Here is a 14,312-nt window from a genome sequence, read left to right on the forward strand (position 1 = left end):
TGCGAGTCATACTCAGAGTCTGCTAAGTATTGTCCATCAAGGAGAATTAGCCTTCTCCCCCCTGATAAGTATATAATATAAAATACATAAATATTACTATAAAAATATAGATGAATCTCTAATTACCATAAAGCATGTGGACTGTATAATCCAGGCAGTATTTTTCCTCTCCTGTACATTCCATGGCATGATTAGCTTGGCAGTTCTCCTCGTTGGGTGAATAGCAGGCAGGACACAGAACCCCATTCTTGGTCGTATTCTCTGGTGGTACTAAAGAAATAACATTGAACACACAGTATTGTATATATATCACACACCATGGCTTAGACCTACATATTTACTACAATTATAACAATATAAAGTTCTCAGTTTCTCATGTATTCATGTATCGGAATACCGAAGTGGCAAAACTCATGAGATAGGTGCCTATTATCACGTAGGACCCCTTCTAGCCTACGTACTGTATCATTGATTCCAAAAGAGGACAGAAGATCTCTGAGGAGAGAAGTTGACCCATGCTGCCAGGATAGCTTCCAACAGTTCCCTGATATTTGTACATGCAGGACCTTGGGGGTGAATGGACCGCTCTACAATGTCCCATAAATGCTCATTTGAGTTCATGCAGAGTGAATGTGGTGGCCACACCATTTGTCTGAACTCTGCACTTTGCTCCTTCAATCAATTCTAGACACATTGGTACTAAAAAATGTTTGAGTTTCCTGGTTTCATAAATACAGGAGAACACAGTGTTGGGGATCTCTCGTATATAAGGAACCTGTCTGTGTCTGCGCGTGTCCATGTGGCAGGGAATATAGATTGTAAGCTTTACTGGGGCAGGGACTAATGTGAATGTTCAAATATTCTCTGTAAAGCGCTGCAGAATATGTGTGCGCCATATAAGAAACGGTTAATATATAATAAATAATAAGGAACCAGGAAAGGGCCCATGGACCGGTCCTAGTTCCAAAAATATTAGCAACAAGTAAGAAACCCCTGGTAATGAGCATGTCACCCATGGTAACGAGAAAGAAACTCCTGGCAATGAGCATGTAGGTAAAAAATTGTTATAATGAATGCTGGGGGGCGTCACAGTTTTTTTGGTTGGGGTGCAACATTTCAAATTATGCCACTGACAAAAAGCCGAGGGATCCCCTAGCTCTCAGGGTGATGCCACAGCCCAAGGGCACTTTTTATATAAGCTCACCTGGCCAAAATATCACCCCTGGAAGTGACGTAGCTACCGTACAGCTGCCACCGTGGCTACTTGGGGGAGCAAGCGCCAGCGGGGCGCCGCCGGTGCTCATCAGGGCACACTGCTCAAAGCCACCCCCTTACCCCTCCGCATGCCGCCACCGCATTCCTGGTCCGGCACCACAGGTATCCTTCTGTCGTGTAATGAAAAATGACACAGCAAAATGGCTGCCCCATACAGCAGACAGTTTTCTAGGAATGTTAGAGGAGGCGGCGGCCTGCTATTAGAGGGCAGCCATTTTGCCATGTCATTTTTCATAACTGCAGGAGATGGAGCCAGGAGGATATCTGCGGTGCTGGACCAGGAATGCGGCGGTGGCGGTATGCGGAGGGGTAAGGGGGGTTCTTAACTTTACTTGGGTGGGCGGGCGGGGTCTATGTGGGGGGGGGGGTGGCGATGTCAATTTCAGCGGGGGTGGGGGGTGAAAAAATATTAGTTACGCCACTGTCCCTGGGGAAGATGGGACCCTCCTCAATAAAGGGGTCCCCCTCCAGGCTTCACCCATCAAGGTATGATGGCTGGGGTAGTCCCTGGCACCCCTAGGCGGTGGGTGCCAGGCATATATTTTTGTGCAAAAAAAATAAAGTAATATTGGGTCATGCTGTGCAACTCACAGCAATCCTCTCCCACATGCAGGTACTTAGAGAACCACCAGTCCCAGAATGTGTGGCATTTAAGAGCCCACTGGGACTTGTAGTTCCACAGCATGACCAATGTAAAAAAAACCCCCACAAAAGTAGAACATTTTTGTAGTTTTTGACTGGAAAATTGCACGACTAAATATCTCAATCCATTACATTTGCACCTATCTTTCCAAAGATATTACATACAGATCATAGGCGAATCTAGGGGGTGGTCCGGGGGTGCACTGGACCACTCAGTAGACCAGGACCAGCCCGACCATTATGCCGTGAACGCGGCTGAGTAAGTTGCCGCAGAGAGGAGGGTGCCTGGCATTTATTGATAGATACACTGACTGACTGATGCTGATTGTTTTAAATGTGGCGCCAGAATGCAAGCTAATTGTGGAACTGCAGCGAATCAGGAAGCGGCAGGTACTGATTGGTTGCCAGAGTGCAAACAAATACCGATTTGTATCATGCCCTTCTGGTTCCAGGCCCTACACTGTATACCATAGCACTGGCACATACCAGTGAGGACAGGCACCGCAAGCAGCATTTCCTCTAGCCAGGCCCAGCTCAGTGGCTGTTTCAGCTCTAGCTTCCCGGCTACACTTGTCCTGCCCATCTTTTCCGAGGTGTCCTGTGTGGAGCTAACACTGATAGTGACAGGGAACCACCACTGCCGCTCCTGATTGGCTACCGGAGGGCAAGCTCTGATTGGCTCGCAAGCCGGCACAAAATAGCCGTGGACCTGATCTGAATATAGCCCAGCAGTCCACTTGACAGTGAACATGAAACCCCCTTGGCAATGAGCATAAAAACCCCTTAGCAATGAGCATGTAACTCCTGGCATTGAGCATGTAGGTAAGCACTTATGTGGCATGGTATAATATGTAATGGACATCAAGGTGTGTGTTAAATTATGTATGAGCATCATTGTGTGTTGCATGTGTAATGGGTATCACTGTGAGCGGTACAATGTGTAATAGGCATCAAGTGTGTGGCACAATGTATAATGGGCTTTAAGGTGCATGGCCTTATGTGTAATAGGCATTACAGCTTGCAGAATAATGTGTAATGGCCATTATGGCATGCAGAATACTATGTAACAGAAATTACAGCATGTGGAATAATGTGTAACAAGCATTACGGCGTGTGGTATAATGTGTAATGAGCATTATGGCATTTTCTATAATGTGTAATGGACATTAAGGTGTGTGGTATAATGTGTGATACCATGCCCCCTTTGTGAGGACACACCCCTTTTATGAGGCCACACACCCTTTTCTCTGCTCCTCCAGTAGTAGTTATATCTTGAACCACCCATTACCATATTTCTAGATTCGCTTATGATACAGATGTATCCTCATACTGTTCACCTTGCCTCAATTAACTATGCAGAAGGATATGCCTGCCCTGAGTGAGCTGACTGGTCCAGTACAACTCTATTCGCGTTGCTCGTCTTTTTGCTGAAAAAAAACATTGAATTTGCATTGCTTTGTCTGGTGCTGTCTCTGAGGAGGTGCACTCGTCTGCTGCACTGCAGGTGGGGCAGATGTAACATGTGCAGAGTGAGTTACATTTTGGGTGTGGTGTGTTCAAACTGAAATCTAATGTACAGTGTAAAAATAAAGCAGCCAGTATTCACTCTGCACAGAAACAAAATAACTCACCCAAATGTAACTCTCTCTGCACGCCCCACCTGCAGTTCAGCATGGTTTTGTCCATTAACCTCTTCAGTGGTAATAGTGACAATTTTCCCGGGCTATGCCTTAGTGCCCAGACTGACATGCCCAGAAAATTCTCGGGATTGCCGCTGGTTAGAGCCGGGCAGCGCCACTGAGATGATGGCTGAACTCAGCTTCAGCGCTGCCCAACTCCTACTGCTTGGCGGTGCGCCCCCTTCCCCTCCCATCCCCCTAGCTGTGTGACAGTCTATGATGGTGCGGACTTTAGACTCAGCGTGTCTCCCAGTGGGGAGCACTACATAAAAAACAACAACAAATGAACAACAACACACAACTGAAGGGGTTAAAGGAGTTTGCTTTTGCAAACCAACCTGACTCACCCCTTAATTTCATATTTTAAAATGTAACCTATTAATGCTGTTTTAATCTCCTCCCCCATAGTCAAAGTTTGCATATTGATTGACGAAAATCAGTAAACACTTACAATCCGGAACACCTGGTGCACATTGGTCTGTCTCACAGCATCTGCTACTGTAAGATATTTTAAATCCTGGTGTTGTAATGCTTCCACTCATATTACAGAATTGGGGTTCCAGACACTTCATGTTGAAGTAGAGTTTCTTCAAATCATTATCTATAAGCAAGCAAAAAAATGGTTATTATTTTAATAAACTATTATTTAACTGATGTTGGACATCTAAAATGAACATCACGTAAGAAGAATGTGGATATCTCAGTGGTCCCGTCCCAACCTAAATATGGCTATTTGAGTGTAGCGAAGATGAAATATTGTACACATCTGGTTTTGCCTTTTAAATTCAAATTAAGGGCTATCTCACCTGAATTACTATAGGCGTGAACAGCACATTATCTTAGGGGGTGCACCGTCTAAGGGGTGTGTCTAGCGCCACCTATTTGGCATGCCTAATGCTGGCCGCACATCATACCAAGTTTCCTCCAACCATCCACCTAGTTGGTTGGTGGGACTGAAAATTGGGTACTGTATGGGGGCAAATGCCAATAAGCAGTTTTCTCACAAACTCAGCAGAATGGACAAAAACATTCAGTGAAATTGTTTAAATCAAATAGGTCCAACTACAGTACATTGTCTGAGCGACAGTTCATTTTCCAATTTGGGAAATAAATGACTTAATTACAAAGTACATTTGCTCCTATCCAGTACCAGGTTTTTATTCTATCCAACCAACTAGTTGGATGGAAGTTGGTCTGATGTGTGGCCAGCATAACACTGCTCTTTGGGTGCGTCAATCAGGCATGTCTACCATCATCTATTGGCACTCACTAAAATATAAAATATCTCTCAACCAGTGATGTAGCTAGGTTCCACGGTGCCCGGAGCAAGGGCATGTTTCGCGAGCCTGAAGGCATAGCACGGCAGGGGGCGGGGCTAAAATGATGAGATCACTATGAACACGCCCCTAATAGGACAGCCAGCCATGTGGCTTCGCCCCCGAATCTCCCCCTTTCCCCTCCCGGAGATGGCCCCACCCCCCTGCTTTACTGAGCTGGCTGCCCTCTCCCGAAGAGGGCAGTCAAAAAGTCGGCAACTATGTACTAGTGTTTGGCAGCTTGTGAGGACTGTGGACGGCTCCGTAGTTTTAGGCTGTCAGTGTCTGCCCTGTATACTCTGCTCGGAGGGAGGGAGCTGTATGCTCTGTTCGGAAGGAGGGAGGGAGGGAGCTGTATGCTCTGTTTGGAAAGAGGGAGGGAGCTGTATGCTCTGCTCGGACCGAGGGAGGGAGGGACTTTAGGCTGCCATCGCTGCTGCCCCGAGTGGGATAGCTTACCTTAGGTACAGCGGCAGCAGCAGAGTTGAGCACACAGGCACAGCTGTGGGGATGGAGAGGCTAGAGAGAGCTCCTCCCTGCACTGAGGAGTGGCGGCGAGCGGCTACTCTGTTGTGTCAGACTGACACACTGGGTGGTATAAGGTGCCTGGCGGCTGCCCTTGGGAGCGGGCGAGCAGGGCAGGGGAGCCGATGCAGAGCTCCGGCGCCAGTTGACATGTCTGCGTCCGGAGCATGTGCTCCACCGGCTCCACCCTAGCTACGCCTCTGCTTTTAACCACATCATAATCTCCTGTCTATGTCAGTTTTAATCTTTTAATTACTCTGTGTAACAGTTCATGCAAATAAATTAAAAAACATATAGGGGGAAATTTACCAATAGGAAAAACCTAGTTTTTCGTATTGGTATTTCCCCTACGGTTGCATACGACTGTTTAAGTCGTATGCAAAGTCGTGTTCCGGAGGGGAAATTACAAAGCAGTCAGACACGACTGCTTTGTAACCCTCCGATGGTGTAACAATTCGTATTAGCTGGCCATATATACGGCTGCTAATACAAATTATTTCTAGCAGTCTGCACGGATCAGTCAGATCCGTGCAGGCTGCAGAGTGTAAAAAAAAATAGAAAAAAAAAATAAATAAAAAAAAAAAAACGGCGTGGGGTCCCCCCCACAGCTGTAACCAGCACCAGGCTGAAGGAGCCGGGGCCGGTAATTAAAAATCAGGGAACCCGACAAATAGGGGTTCCCCGATATTTAACAACCAGCCCCAGGCTCCAGGTCCGGGGCTTGTTCCCAAAATACGGGGGACAAAATGACTAGGGGTCCCCCGTATTTCAAGAACCAGTCCCAGGCACAACCAACCAGCAGGGTAATGTCACAGCCGGGGGACACTTATGATATAAGGTCCCGCGGCCAAAACATTAACCCTACCGACCAGTCAGCCTGGCCAGGGGCCCTGGGGGAGTGGGGACCCCCCCAATGAAGGGGTCCCCCCCCTCCAGGACTTACCTGACCAGGCTGAAGCCTGGTACTGTCCCCGATGCCCCTGGGCGGTTGGCATCGGGCTGATTATGGTGTAAAAAAATAGATTAAACTATTGTTTTTTACTGTGGCACTACAAGTGCCAGCAAGCCTCCCCAGCAAGCTGGGACTTGGAGAACCACAAGTCCCAGCCTGCTGGGCATTAAAGGGCCCGCTGGCACTTGTAGTTCCACAGTTAAAAAAATAGTACACAAAACACACTGACACACTTTTAAAATAAAACTTTAATACATACAAAGCCCACACATACTAATACTTACCTATCTTCTTTCCATAGGTAGCCCTGATGTCCTGGTCCTGTGTCGTCGTCTTCTGGTCCTGTGTCGTCTTCTGGCTCCATGTCGACCGTCGCTGTCACCGTTGCCGTCCGGATCCGACGAAATCCATTTGGGAAGCTGTGGAAGGAAACCATACTCACCTGTCCCAGCGCGACGTAGTCCAGGTAAGGGTCTTGGCAAAAAAACAAACCGACACCCCGAAACCAGCCGGACAGGGAGACGCACGGTACTCTGTGTACATCGTGCGGCTTCGCCTCCCAAATGCCACTATTGGCCGCCTTGCGGCCTAGCGGCCAATCAGGAGCCGCAAGGCGACCAATAGCGGCATTCGGGAGGCGGAGCCGCACGATGTAAACAAACACCGTGCGACTCTCTGTCCGGCTGGTTTCGCGTGTTGGTTTGTTTTTTTGCCAAGACACTTACCTGGACTACGTCGCGCTGGGACAGGTGAGTATGGTTTCCTTCCACAGCTTCCCAAATGGATTTCGTCGGATCCGGACGGCAACGGCGACAGCGACTGGCCAGGCTGACTGGTCGGTAGGGTTAATGTTTTGGCCGCGGGACCTTACAGATGGGTCTTGTCCCATCCTTGCTGGCGGGTCGCCAGAACGTCCGCGCTGGCGACCCGCCTCTCGTGCGCGCACGTCCCCTTCTCACCATCGCCATGGCGCTGGCGGGGGATGGCGGCTGGCGACGCCAGCGCCATCCCCTGCCAAGATGGGACAAGACCCATCTGTATATCATGAGTGTCCCCCGGCTGTGACATTACCCTGCTGGCTGGTTGTGCCTGGGACTGGTTCTTGAAATACGGGGGACCCCTAGTCATTTGTCCCCCGTATTTTGGGAACCAGCCCCGGACCTGGAGCCTGGGGCTGGTTGTTAAAAATCGGGGAACCCCTATTTGTCGGGTTCCCTGATTTTTAATTACCGGCCCCGGCTCCTTCAGCCTGGTGCTGGTTACGGCTGTGGGGGGGACCCCACGCCGTTTTTTTTTTTAATATTTATTTATTTTTTCTATTTTTTTACACCGCAGCCTGCAGGGATCTGACTGATCCGTACAGGCTAAAACGCAAATAGAACAGGAAAATGGTGTTCTATTTTCCTGTTGTATTTGCCTGGGTGTTTCACACCACTTAGCAGCCGGATTATCAGTACGGCTGCTTAGTATATCAGGAACCACCATTCTTTTGAATGGTGATTTCTGTCATATCCTATCGATGGTGTAGGACATTCGTATTTGTAAATACAAATACGAATGTTCCATCTTTAGGACTACGAATTGTTGTATTTTTGGGATTGTAAATCCCGAAAATACAAATTCGTAAAAAAAAGGTGTATTTCTCCCTACGAATACACCTTTTTTTCTACGAATCCATTTTGGTAAATGTCCCCCATAGTGCCGGTCTGTAGTGATAGGACAATGGTCTAGTACAAGTAACAATGCAAAACACACATAATTGATTGATGGGCTCTTTAAAAAGCAAAAGCCTTTGGTAAAAGGTATTGCTAGAGGCAGGGAGGTGTTCATAAGGGTGGGTACAGCATTAGGTGGGTGCCTGTGCACCTCCAACACTCATTGGCCTTTATTCAGATCTGAGCTCAGTACAAATTTGTTTGGAAAATGAGCAAAACCATGTGCACTGCAGGTGGGGCAGATGTAACATGTGCAGAGAGTTAGATTTGTCTGAGTTATTTTGTTTCTGTGCAGGGTAAATACTGGCTGCTTATTTTTACACTGCAATTTATATTTCAGTTTCAGCACACCCCACCCAAATCTAACTCTCTGTGCATGTTACATCTGCCCCACCTGCACTGCACATGGTTTTGTCCATTTTCCAAACAAATTTGTACTAAGATCTGAATAAGGCTCAATGTGTGCATTCCTATGTGAATTATGATTTGCCTGTATTTTACAGGCTAATACCTAAAGCCTCTAGTCCAGTTGTGGCCAAAACTGTCCTCAAGATTTACCATCATTTCACGTATAGTATATCAGGCAACTTGTGAATCTATAGGAATTAATGCAGAATGTTTGAAAATGTGACAGTAAGTAATGACTGCACCTGTGCTCCAGCTAGGGAATCTGGGAAATGTGACAGTAAGTAATGACTGCACCTGTGCTCCAGCTAGGGAATCTGGGAAATGTGACAGTTAGTAATGACTACAGCTGTGCACCAGCTAGGGAGTCTTGGAAATGTGACAGTTAGTAATGACTGCACCTGTGCACCTGCTAGGGAGCCTGGGAAATGTGACAGTTAGTAATGGCTACACCTGGGCACCAGCTGGGGAGTCTTGGAAATGTGACAGTTAGTAATGACTACAGATGTGCCCCAGCTAGGGAGTCTGGGAAATGTGGTAGTTCGTAATGACTGCACCAGTGCACCAACTAGGGGGTCTGGGAAATGTGGCAGTTAGTAATGACTATATATGTGCACCAGCTAGGCAGTCTGATTAATGTGACAGTTCATAATGACTACACCTGTGCACCAGCTGGGTTATCTGGGAAATCTGACAGTTAGTAATGACTACACCTGTGCACCAGCTAGGGAGTCTGGGAAATCTGACAGTTAGTAATGACTACACCTGTGCACTAGCTAGGGAGTCTGGGAAATGTGACAGTTACAGTAGGAATGACTGCACCTGTGCACCAGCTAGGGAGTCTGGATAATGTGATAGTTAGTAATGACTGCACCTGTGCACCAGCTACAGAGTCTGGGAAATGTGACAGTTAGTAATGACTGCACCTGTGTACCAGCTAGGGAGTCTGGGAAATGTGACAGTTAGTAATGACTGCACCTGTGTACCAGCTAGGGAGTCTGGATAATGTGACAGTTAGTAATGACTGCACCTGTGCACCAGCTACAGAGTCTGGGAAATGTGACAGTTAGTAATGACTACACCTGTGCACCAGCTCAAGTCTGTGTATACAGATTGGAGGTCCTTCTGGTTAATTCTCTGCAACGGGTGAAGGCCTGTGCATGCACATAGTCGCTTATGCGCATGTGCAGGTGATCTGTGCGGGTGTTTTCAGAGATTTGCATAGTCTTCGTGGACACTCCAAATGGTGTGCATGTTGGAGGCGGGCTGGGGGCATTCCCATTTGAACACCCAGCGTTTCCTGGGCGTCCCCATGCGAAGGCTTCTTGCCTTCCATGTGCAGGCACCTGACTTAGATTTCTGAGCGGTTATGAAATCATTTGATATATGATATATGAAACCAAATAGCTTTACAGATATCATTGACAGCAGTATTTGCTCTGCTACTGCTAATACACCACCACTCTTGCACAATCTCACCCCTGATGAGAAAGAGGCTTTGAAAGACTTAAGTGCATACAAGGACATTATCATTCGCACAGCCGATAAAGGTGGTGCATTGGTTGTACAAAATACCAGTGACTACAAAAATGAGATCTACCGTCAGCTTGCGGACACTACTGTGTATCGAGAATTAAATTGTGACCCTACTGCAAAGTATAAAAAAGAACTTGATGACCTCCTTCAGCATGGTGTCGACACTGGAATTATACCAGACAAAGTCCGTGATGCCCTATCTGTTGACTTCCCTAAAACCCCGTTACTCTACACTATCCCAAAAATCCATAAGGATCCCCTGAATCCACCGGGACGGCCGATTATTTCGGCGAGAGACTCCATCTTTTATGCCTCTGCCCAGTTTCTTGATCTTTTCTTGCAGCCTGTTGTCCAGAATCAGTTCACCTATTTAAAGGACACTAATACGTTCTTGAAGCATTTAATGTCTGTACCTTGTCTTCCTCCTGGTAGCCTCCTGTGCACTATAGACGTTGTCTCTCTGTACACCTCAATACCTCACCAGAGAGGTATTCAATCTGTCAAGAGATCTGTGTTGAATAGTGATGTCTATAATGGCCCTGATGCCTTATTTTTTATTGACCTGCTCGACCTTGCTATGTCACGCAACTACTTTCTTTTTGACAGTAAATATTACCTGCAATGCTCGGGGGTTGCGATGGGGTCCTGTGTGGCCCCTAGCCTGGCTAATATTTTTATGCACGACATTGAAAAGGACATTTTCTTCTCTGACCCATCTACTGCTGCCTCAATCAGCTCGTTTTATCGTTACATCGATGATATTTTCTTGATTTGGGGTGGGGGAGAAGACAAATTTATTTCACTCATGCAGACCGCCAATTCCTGCGATGCATCAATTAAATTTACTTACACCTGTAGCCCCACATCGATCAACTTTCTAGATGTAAAATTGACCATTAATTCCGCTAATGAGATTGTCACCACGTTGTATAAAAAGCCAACTGATAGAAACACTATCCTGTTGAGCTCAAGTCATCATCCCCCCTCCTTGAAATGGGGTTTACCACATTCTCAGTTCCTAAGGGCTCTTAGGATTAACAGTAAATTAATTGATGCTGAAAAGGAAATTGATGCAATGACCATTGATTTTTTGTCCAGGGGTTACCCACTAAAATTATTAACACAGACCAAGAGTAAAGTCCTTAATTTGGACCGACTTACAGTCCTGAATTCTACCACTGATAAAAATCTTGGCAATAAAATAATTTGGACACAAAGATACAATACACAGAGCAAATCATTGACCAAATTGGCCAGACAAATTTGGCCGATCATTGCATCCAATAAAACACTCCCCAGCCTTCAGGGCAGCTCATTCCTCCCATCCTTCAGACGAGGAAAAAACTTGAAGGACTATGTTGTGCATAATGACGTCAGTAATTTTAACATCAAACCCCAAAGCCATTTCTTATCCCGTAAAAACGGGAATTATAAGTGCCTAGGTTGCACTACATGTTCTAACTTAGAGGTGGGTGACAGTTTTTACCATCCTAGAACAGGTGAAAAATTCTCCATTAAATTCCCACTCACTTGCAGCAGTAGATTCGTGGTCTATTATATTAAATGTCCGTGTGGATTCCTTTATATAGGAAAGACCACCACACAGTTCAAAGAAAGGATCGCTAACCACAGATCTGCCATTAGAGCTGCCCTTGAGGGGAAAGGTTCTGACCAGCCCGTTGCCAGACATTTCAAGGAACGTAGCCATACCCTGCCTTCTCTCCGCTATAAGATGATTGACAGCGTGAGCCCCACACTGCGAGGGGGTGACAGAGGCAATGCACTGCTGAGACGTGAATCGTTTTGGATTCATCGCCTACAGACAGTGCAACCCCTTGGCCTTAACGAGCAATTATCATTAACTTGCTTTCTCTAAATTAGTGATGACCTTTCAGCACCACGCACAGCTACACCTTAGTGATATCTGACAGTTCAGATTTTTGCCGTGCGCTTACCACTGACAGCTTCAGTGTAGTTGCCGTATAGTGAATGACTTTCCCTGTGGTCTCCCTCCACGCAATTTTTTGCTCTCTGCGCCCCTTACTGTCTTGGTTTCATATATATTATGTTTACATTGTTGGCGCACGCATTGCTTATTTTTATGCTTTATTGTATGACATGAATACTCTTGTTTCTTTATGACCCGCTCTGTGCTTGCAGCCGCAGCCGTTTTTTAATGTATATGTACACTTTATTTCACTAGGTTGCGGGCACTTGTTTTGCATTCTCCCTTGAACTTCAACACGCCCCCTGCCCTGCTCTGTCAGATCTAGCCGGCGCACGGGCGCCCCGATGACGTCACGGTGCTCTGGGTTGGCGCACTTACTGGGAGCTGCTGCATTCACTGGGTTCCATGTCACTGATCACCTATATATGTAAGTACTTCATTTGTGTTTTGCATGTCTTGATAAAGGGTCTAGAACCCGAAACGTTGGCTAAAGCACCCACTGTATTGGGCTGATTTATTTCATCTTCCGTCGCTGTTATTCCGGACGAGTGCCAGGGATGCTTGTGTTACATATTACTTCCTCCTGGAATACCGAGGCACCGTCTAAGCTGACTCTCTCAAGCCTGAGTGCCGAGTACATTGTGCAGCATATTATCCACACTGCGGTATATCCGCTATGAGGAACTGAGGCACCGCTACTTTCTTCACCGATTGTCTACATCTAGGACATCAGTGTTTGTTCCCCCATCGGCTGCCTGCACCTCTTGGGTTCATCAACCATCGTTCAGCTCCGACACCACAGGATATGTCCGAGCAGAACACAGTACCTGGGTTCAAGGAACTTTCTCTTGCGGTTGGAGACTCACTGGTTCTTACGGACTCTGATGCTGAACAAATCCTGTTCTCAGACCACCTTAAAGATGTGGGTATAGCTGATTCAGTGGAGCAACTGGTCACAGCCCTCACCAGACTAAAAAAACGAGAAGTTGACTTCTATTTACACGGGGTCACTCTCTCGGACTATTTCAGGGAAAAGAAAATTCCCCGAGGGTTTAGAATTAACAATATCCCCACAATAGGGAGATCTAACCCAGAATTCTGCAGGCGTTGGACTGCGGTCTTGAATAAATGTTCGTATGACCTTATTCTTCTGGTGATCGAAGAATCTAAAAGAGAACTTAACATCACGCAAGAAAAAATCAAATCCTTTGAGATCATTAATTCAGACATTATCAAAAACGACAAATCGCAAGATTGGTACACACTGCTCAATAAACAAATTGAGCAATACCGCAGCGAACTAATCCAGTTCAAAAAATCTAAATGTGAAACGGTTAACAAGGATTACGAGGATTATAAAGTATACAGTTGGGCTTACGGCCGTGGTCAAATAGAGGGCAGAAAACGGGACTACCGCCGCCGCTATCAGCGAGATACCGACCGATCAAGTGATCACCCGTCCTCAAGTGAATCAGAATGTGCCAGGCCCCCAAAAGGCAGAGGCAGAGGCAGGGGCGGCAATCGTCCCCCTCTTGGTGTTTTAACGAGAGCAAGGAGAGGCCCCGCAGACGTCCTGGAAACAGGAGAGGGGGTCAGTGGGCAAGGATCGCAAAGAAAAACTACAAACAAGAGGACATGATCCATAATCTTTCTTCCAGAATTTTATCTGAGACTGAGCGCAAAGTCCTGAACAAAGGTTTATCCTTTGTACCTACCACTGAACCAGATCAATTTGAAAATAAAGTGGACCTGTACAAATTCTCAAGACGCCTGAGATTGCGGGAACACTTTGCAGACAGTCCTCCGTTGGAAGTAAAGAAATTACCTTTCTCCAAAAAATCCTCCTTCGACCCCAAATCAAACAATGTTGCCATAAAAAGCTTTACAGATATCATTGACAGCAGTATTTGCTCTGCTACTGCTAATACACCACCACTCTTGCACAATCTCACCCCTGATGAGAAAAAGGCTTTGAAAGACTTAAGTGCATACAAGGACATTATCATTCGCACAGCCGATAAAGGTGGTGCATTGGTTGTACAAAATACCAGTGACTACAAAAATGAGATCTACCGTCAGCTTGCGGACACTACTGTGTATCGAGAATTAAATTGTGACCCTACTGCAAAGTATAAAAAAGAACTTGATGACCTCCTTCAGCATGGTGTCGACACTGGAATTATACCAGACAAAGTCCGTGATGCCCTATCTGTTGACTTCCCTAAAACCCCGTTACTCTACACTATCCCAAAAATCCATAAGGATCCCCTGAATCCACCGGGACGGCCGATTATTTCGGCGAGAGACTCCATCTTTTAT

General features: G+C 46.5%; 1 long non-coding RNA gene across 1 annotated transcript in view; it reads right to left on the bottom strand.

Moving 5' to 3' along the window:
* Positions 1–132: 132 nt before the first annotated feature.
* Positions 133–14,312, bottom strand: part of LOC146041750 (uncharacterized) — a 37,885-nt gene continuing 23,705 nt past the window's right edge. The window contains exons 3-4 of the long non-coding RNA XR_014463574.1: positions 4,048–4,197; positions 133–270 (exon numbers count right to left, since the gene is read on the bottom strand). This is a non-coding gene — a long non-coding RNA (uncharacterized LOC146041750). The remainder of the gene's footprint in view (positions 271–4,047; positions 4,198–14,312) is intronic.

Source organism: Crinia signifera, chromosome 19 (assembly GCF_055691185.1).
Source record: "Crinia signifera chromosome 19, ASM5569118v1, whole genome shotgun sequence".
In the NCBI taxonomy this organism is placed as follows: domain Eukaryota; kingdom Metazoa; phylum Chordata; class Amphibia; order Anura; family Myobatrachidae; genus Crinia; species Crinia signifera.